Here is an 8406-nt window from a genome sequence, read left to right on the forward strand (position 1 = left end):
GAGTCATTTTCAGATCCAGACCCTTCAGTCCTAGAATTTTTATTCTGCACTTGCATGATTGGAAGAAAGTTCTACAGAAGTATCTACACCAAGACACAAGTGCTTTCTGCTGTTGTTCCTCTTCTTCAACAACACATTCAATTGTCTTTCACTGTTTTTTCCCGTTGAAAGAATTCTAGAATAAAACTGACTTGATCATTTCAGTGCATAGTTTCCTCCTCTGAAATATATTTTATATAAGTGAACTCACAGGATACTGAAAGCAGGGTTGCTGTACACAAAGCACTGTGTCTTAAACACAAGGTGGGAACTGATGGGCACTTTTTGCTAAGATCAGCATGCAGTCTACTAAATATTAGGTTTATAGCAAACTCTTTCCCATTTCTGATTAGTTTAAATACTTAAATGAAGACATGGACTTTCAAGAACTGTCTGAAGGAAATCACATCCTGCCATTTCAATTGATAACAAGCTTGAACATCTGTTTTCTAAACTCATGTGATTCCTCCAGATAAAAGATGGCATTGAAGACCTGGATTCTTAAATTTTAGGGTGTTATACAGCATTAGACTAACAGCTCTATCCTTGTAATCCATGTTGCCAAAATTATACCCACTAGTAATAGAAACATTTACATCTGAGGAACTGCTTTTTAAAAACAGCACTAAGAAACTTCAAGTTCAGACCATATACTTCTGTGTAGATTACAGTCAATAGAAACACATTCTAACATAGTTTGCATTCAAGACTCCATTTCTCTTACTTATAGGGAGACCAATCAAAAAGCCTAACATATAAACGGGACTTACGTTTTTTCCTATTCGGTTAATACATGGAGGAAGTTCATTCTCCTGTGAAGACATAAACGTAATTTTCTTTGATGCTTCTCACTTCATTTTTAGTGGTAGAAATTTGTGAATTTATTGAAATAATGCTACTCTTTTGCTTAGCAGGCCTCAGAAATTAGGAAATAAAAGCATTTGGTTGTGTTAAAAAATGGTCTGAAAAAGGAGCTCAGTTGCACAATTTACATAACAGAAAGTAGAATTTGTATGTGGAATGAGAAAACTTTCATTTCAATGAATTGTGTATCTTTATAACTTTGCAAGCAGCAGGCACAATGGGCTGCTGTTACTTTTTCACACATATGACTGAAACCCAGAAAAAAAGCTTGAGAAAAAAAATTATATTGTTGAAAATTTTGTAGATCCTTTCCTCAAAACATGAGAGATTTTCAGTCATTACATGAAAGCTTATTAAGGAAGCAGATAGCATGAACTTCTCCATGCCCTGTGTGCACTCCCTCTGCTCTTCCACCAACAGCTCACCTCTCCCCCCCAAAAAAAAAAACGATTTTCCTTGAATCCTTGAATTCTAATACAGGTAAAGAAAAGCAGAGGCCTTCCTAGCAGGACAGGCTTTCAGCTGAGCTGTGTACTTTGTAATACAGAAGAATGTACTTCTCAGTAGCATAATGTAATAAAGTTTGGTATAAATGGATACCCTACAGGCAGTGGTAGCTGTGCTGACAGCAGACATCAATGTTTCCCATATTTCCCATATACAGACATTTGAGTAGTAAAAAAAAAGGGAGTATTATGGCAAATAAATAAAACTTTCAGTTAAAAACAGGAAATCTTGTAGCCCCAGTGCTAAACAACTGCCATGAAATCCTAGTCATAAGGAATAGCAGGCATAACTTATAGCTTTGTCATGCTTCACATAAGAACACAGCAATGCTCAATCTACTCTGAAACTGTTATGAAGCCTGGCTACACCAGGCAGGGTTTTTTGGGTAATATGTAAGAACCTTAATCAACAGCACAGCTTAGTGTATATGCAGCAGGAAAATACATAGAAATATGACTCTTAATTACTTGCTAGATATATAAATAGGATGAGCAGGAGTATGAAGAAATGGGTGAGATATCTAAAAAGAGTGGCATCATTCTGTTGTTTTTTTCACTGCTGAACTACAGGAAACAAATTCATAGATAGGACATACAATTTTTCAAAAAAATAATTTCTACATACTTGATCATATTGATAACTGCACTAAATTTATTTAGCTGTATTTTCTAGAATATACCCCCAAGATTTCAAAAACTTTGGGATAATTCAATCTCAAATAATATCTTTTACTGTCCTGAGTGAGCAGTATGTAACTTCAAACCAAAAATGGGCTAGATCATGAGGTGGGCAGAGCAGCTTCAGTGTTGATCTAATGACAAAAGCCAGGTAGATTTTCCAGGTGTGCTGTTATTCTGGCAATCAGTGACCATGATTGTCTGTGCAAAGTCTTTGACAAGGCTGTTGAAATCTCTGTGACAAAAGACAGAAAAAATCAAAACAGTTTGGGAAAGACTTTGGGGAAGAGCCAGAGAGGAACTGTAGACAGACAAGTATTCTTAAGATTATTCCATATTGCTGCATAGGTTTTGCCTCTCAAAGGAAGGATAAATGAAACAATAAATGTTTCACACATAAATACTTTCACACATAAATGGTTGGCAAGTAGAAAATGAATTGCTTTACTTTTTCTTGTATATCCCAACTTCTATTAAAGCAGTCCTGCTTATCACCATACTAACTTCTCTGAGTGAAAAGGGTCTTTTCCACATTTGGAAAGACTTGGACAAAAATACACTCTATGCTAATATTTACAATCTCCAAATTGCTGGTGTTTGCACTCTGGCCAACTCGATTATTATAAACATGTTCATTTAGGTTACCAATGTAAAAATATCAACAATATAATGACAATAATGGATGAAGTAATGACTGTTTTCTGGGAAAGAAACACAATATTATATGTGTAAAATCTTACCTCAACACATGCTTTTCCTGAACAATCTGACTTTGGGACTCATTAAAGGGGAACATTCTTTTAAAAATTACCAGCTATTGGTCCTGCATTCTTTGGGGAAAGTTAGAAAGTAAAAAGTTCTTTCCAATATAAAAATAGTTTTCAAAAAATCAGAACAGTGTCAAGTTTACTGAAGTGTTTACACTAAAGAAAAGCGATTTAAAGAAAAAATCTTTTACATCTATACAAAGTGACAATACATGATATTGAAGAAACACTATGGTTTTTTGCAGCCAATTCTGTAAAAGTGTACGTTATTCATATGTCGGAAAGAATTGGTTTTGATGGAAGTGTTATGTTGCTTCATCTGAAATCTTTTGCTAAGGAAGAAAAGAAATTACTAAACTTTTTGGAAAATGACAGAATATATTTCTGAAATCTGAATTTAGATGAGGAAAAGTGAATTTTTGATCTAGAAACTGTGAACTTTTTTACCCAGAAAAAGCAGCAAATTTACCATTCTGTCCTGGAAAACAGAAGAATGAGGAAAACCACAAGATAAAGACTGAAAAATCCAGAGTGTCTAACTTCTGAGACGTGACATCTGGACTGTCTGGAATACTTTGAATGTGTTTGCTCAGTAGATAAATGGTAGGGTAAAATCACCAGCTTTTTCAGAATAATTTTAACTTTTTGTTGGATGGACTTTATGAAAATATGCTACTCCCACAGTTGTGCAGTGGCTGGGTGGCCAGGTACCACCTTCTCCTCTCCCAGCTTGTGCTGAGATACTTGGGCAGAATAACTCTTGAGAAAATGATTTAGTTCCTAGGTTTAGGGTTTCTAAAACCCTAAAAGTAGAAATGCAACATTTTCATGTTTCCCATTTGTCCTAAAACTCCCCATTACAAAAGACAAAGAGTAATGTAAAGGAACTTCATGTTTAGCTAAATTAATGAATCTGTGAAGATTACTTGGGATGAAATTAAAGGTATTTTGAAGACTTTTTTTTTTTTTTTTTACATTGTGACAAATAACTATGTAAGTCTAAATGGCAGGAATCCTACAGCTGTTGATTCTCAGAGGTTAACAGCAACTTAAAGAGAACTCAAGGACATAACCCCAAAAAGAGTGGGCTTTCAGAGAAACAGAAAAAGGTCATTGTGTGTGACATATTAATCAAGAAACACAGGTTAAGTAAAAGACAGTAACATTACATAGATACTTTCGCAGGACATTCATGTGACATGTGAATACAGAATGTAAATTAAAAAAAAAATCTATGCACTTAAATAGGAAATGCTATCTTTTCAAATAGGCATGTGTGCAGACTCACTGGTAGATATTTGCTTTGTAATAATTTAGGTTTTGTGTTCAGTGAAATGAAACACTGCAGAGAATTGATGAATGGGCCAGTCACTACTGTTATGAAAATTAGATCTCTGAGGTAGAAAGTGTATTAAAGGTAAGTAATGCAAGCATGTTGCACTCTTTGTGAAGGCAGGTGTGGCAAAACCCATGGAAATTAATTTACAATTGTGATATAAGGAAGATTTTTTTTTCTTGTAGTAACAGTTGTTGTGGTGTAGCTGGGATGTGTAAAGGCTGTGAATACAAGGGCTGTGCCTTTGTGCATACCTGGAGTGCTTAGTCAGGGGAACTCCCCGGATTGTCTTTGTATAAAACAGATGGTGAACTGTTTGCAACAAATTACTTGACTGAACTCCTACTTTGATTTCTTACAAAGCACCTGCCTAATTGGTCCTGCTGCTATCCATATGCTGGGTTCCCATTTGGGTCAGGACTTCTGGCAGATCCTGTTGGGCAGAGACCAGTGACAGACTATGAGCCTGTTGGGGTGCATTAGCCAACACCCTGACTGGAGAAACTGAGTGATTCTGTGGGCTTCCCCCAGGCAGTTCCTGCTGCAGAGGAAGGAGCTGACCAAAATTTGCATAGATAAAAGAATGTAAAGTCAGTAGAAACTGTACTTGCATTTGCAGGAATGGTAACTACAGGAATGGTAATGTAAGATAGTATTTTGTGCACGAATAAGATAGGCTATGCTCTGTAGATAGTTTAAAATAAATGATAGCAAAGGATCATGCACTTGCTGAAGTAGTCATCCTGTTAGCAGGACCTAGCACGACACTTACAATCCTAGAAGGATTACTAGAGCTGTAAGATCCCACCTGAGCTACCTTATGGGGACTCTCATCTGATCCAGTGACAATGCTATTGCAACACTTGCAGTGTGGAGCCCTGCATCATCTGTGCAGTTACTGACAGCCCTTTTTGAGAGATTTAGATCTCCACATGAGCAATATCCTATGTAAAAGATTCCAATATATGTATTTTTAGTTAGCACTCTGTTGGTGAAGCTTTTTTTATCCATGTATTGGCCCACCTATTTTTTCTTACTCTCAGTTCAACAGGCTTATGTTTTCAAAATATCAAAGCTCTGGATTGTGCCCTAATTTGCTGCTCAGACCAGGATGCCCAGCTTCCATTCCTCCAGCCTCAGAGCCTCCTTTCTAGCATAACAAATGTGGTAGGAAAAAGGGTGTTGGGATGCATTATACCCTAACTATTTTTCATCTACTATACTACTATGATAAATACTTTCCGTCTAGTGCATCTAACTAGGCCTGTGCAAGGACAGGAATGGTGCGTGTGTGCTTTCAAGAGGAAGTAGAGAAAGATTTTGGGCTTAATCAGGCTAAAGGACCACAATAATGCAAGCTCTTTGGGGGCAAATTACTTACCCACTAGCTGTGTGTGTTGTTTTGTTGTAGTTGTTGAGGGCTTTTTGTTGTTGTTGTTTTGGTTTTTGTTTTCTTCCCCATAGATTTTCATTAAGCAATCCTGCTTTAATTATGTACCACAGACTTGGTGGAATGAATTAATTTGAAACAGAACAAGCATATGCTGTGGTTTTGAATAAATATTCTGTAGGTCTACAGCAAGACAAAACTTCAGAAATGAGCCTCGTGTGGACATCAAGTCTTGAAGACAAATGGGGTTGAATATCACCTATTTGCTTGAAGTGACTGGGCTAAATCTGTGCCCCATGTTGGTTCCCCAGGTGAACCAGAGATGATGTAGTGTCTCTCTGCTTGATGCAATGGAATCACAAAGTGTGATTCTATTAAAGGTCATCTCCTGAGTGCTGAAGGCAACTTAAAAGGAATCGAAACATCAAAACCTTTTAAAAGAAAGAACCCTCCTCTTTGAATATCAGGAAGTCGATTCACTGAAATTCTTACACATGATTAAACATCCTTTAGTGTTTTCCATATTTGTGTATTTTACATTTTTTGACCAGATGCAGAACTTGAAGTGAAATATCCTTCAGAAAGAAAATAATTCCCTAGGTTGTGGAATACTACACCAGCCAAGGGCAACATGTGCACTCAGTTTGAACTCCAGGGAGTATTTTTTTAAAACTCGGATGCCTGGGGGGAGAGAGGCACCACTTAAAATGTTCTTTTGAATTTTTAATGGATATTTAGAAGTTCAGGCCTTTGCCACAGCTGAGATAAAAAGGCCAGCAATGACTAAACACCACTGTTAACATACTGCTGTTAACACAGCTGAAGCTATTATCAACCAGATAATAGGATGGGTTTGGCCTTTTGGGAAGGGTTTGGCCTAGAGCACGGTTTGGGGAAGCTGCAGGTTGCTCTAGCGTCACAGCAGTGCTGCCTAGACTAGTTCTGCCAGCTGAAATGAAACTTTTGTTGTAGACTGGAGGCTGTGCATGCCCTGCATTATCCCTGCAGGACACTTTCACCTATCTCCCGTTTTTGTCTGGGAAATAGTTAAGCGTGTCTTCCAAGACACCAAATCTGGAATTATGCCTAAGAGTAAAAGTGTATCTATTCCAAGCATAGTTTACTATAAGGAGTTGCAACCCTCTCTCCCTTAAGTATTTCAGGATATACATCTTTAAGCTCCAAGAGGCACAAAACTACAGCTTGCCTGTCAAGGCAAAGGATTTAGCAGAACATAAGTGCGTTTGGACAACCAACATTATAATCACCCAGAGGATTCCTCCTTCTGGCAACAGATCTTGTGTTACCACAGCTAATCTGTTCATGGGTATTTTAGATTTGAAGTCACTTTTTTGCAGATTTTGTTTTACTCTGCTTCAAAAAATATCCAAAGCTCCTGCCTTCCATATTTATTGTAATATTTCAATACTGCAGGGCATGTGTACTGATGACTTACTAGTACCCCTTCAGCTAAATATTTGCTGGGCTAGTGATTTTTTTGAATTGCTTTTGCTAGCAGTATATTTAAAAAATCTATTTCATAAAATGGACACAACATAACCTGACATTTTTTACTTATGTTCCTGACAGACAAAACCATCATCTCTCCCACTTCACCATATTACATGTAATTTTTCTGCCAGCTTTTTCAACAACAGAGCTCCCTCTAGCTGATTTATGCTACCTAGATTTAAGGATTGATGGTGCATGACACTATTGCTTCACAAGAATTAGCTAGTTCTTTCTGATCTAACTTACACAGGAAACACTTTTATAAGTTGCTGACATGTATTGCACAAAACCTCTAGATAGGAAAATCTCCTGTTCATTTTAGTCTTCTGATCCCACATCCTCATGTAGTTACTTTTAATTTTGGCGTCTCCTTGCAGGTTGCAGTTTCTTTGCATGTCTTTAAATTCAATGTTTTGGGCTGTATAAATCTACTGGTATCCTTGAGGATTACTGATGAATAAAAAAGTCATTTTGAAGAATTGAGAGAGGAAGGAGAGTACTGGAAGAAGGGCTCAGATCCTTGCAGGCACTATTTCCAAGCCTGAATCTTGTATTGAAACATACCACAGAGAAGGTTGGGGGCATATTTTGGAGTAACATGCTGCTTAAAATAAGTATTGGGGGAAAAACGGAATTATTTGCCATTGGACTAAAAATAAAGGAATAATTTAAAAGTGTGAAGGAATCATAACCATGTAGCTGAGCAAGATGTTCTTGTTAAATATGGAATTGGGTGTAGAACATAATGAAATAAAATATATTTTGTGCCAGAAGAGTATCAAATGATACTTGGATAGTGAATTCCACATCACAAACAAATAAAAAAAAAAATCATGAAGAAAATCACAGAATCACATTATATCCCGAGTTGGAAGGGACCCACAAGGATCATCAAGTCCAACTCCTGGCTCCATGCTAGAAACACTGTAAAAGTACTTGTTCATTCCTTTTCCATTCTTGCTTTCATTTTTGGCCTTTCCTCACAGGAGCAAATTGCCAATTGACACCTTCTGGAGTAGCTAACTACCATCTAAGTCAATGCCTTCATCAGAAAAGCTGACTCTTCTGGCCACACATAACCAGTAAGCTAAATGCATGACACATCTGTTTCTGAATTTCTGTCTAACTCCTCTAGGGGCAGCTCTAATTATTTGTGATGGATTATTCATTTTACAAAGCTTTACACTTAAGTACTTTAAAGCATATTTGAAAATTCCACTGGAAGCAAATTACCTTGCAGAGCTGCCCTGCACCAGCTGTACACGAGATTAATTGTTAGGCAGCACCAGACCACAGTGTGTGGGAATTGTATTA

The sequence above is a fragment of the Cygnus olor genome, chromosome Z (genome assembly GCF_009769625.2).
Source record: "Cygnus olor isolate bCygOlo1 chromosome Z, bCygOlo1.pri.v2, whole genome shotgun sequence".
NCBI classification, from domain to species: Eukaryota; Metazoa; Chordata; class Aves; order Anseriformes; family Anatidae; genus Cygnus; species Cygnus olor.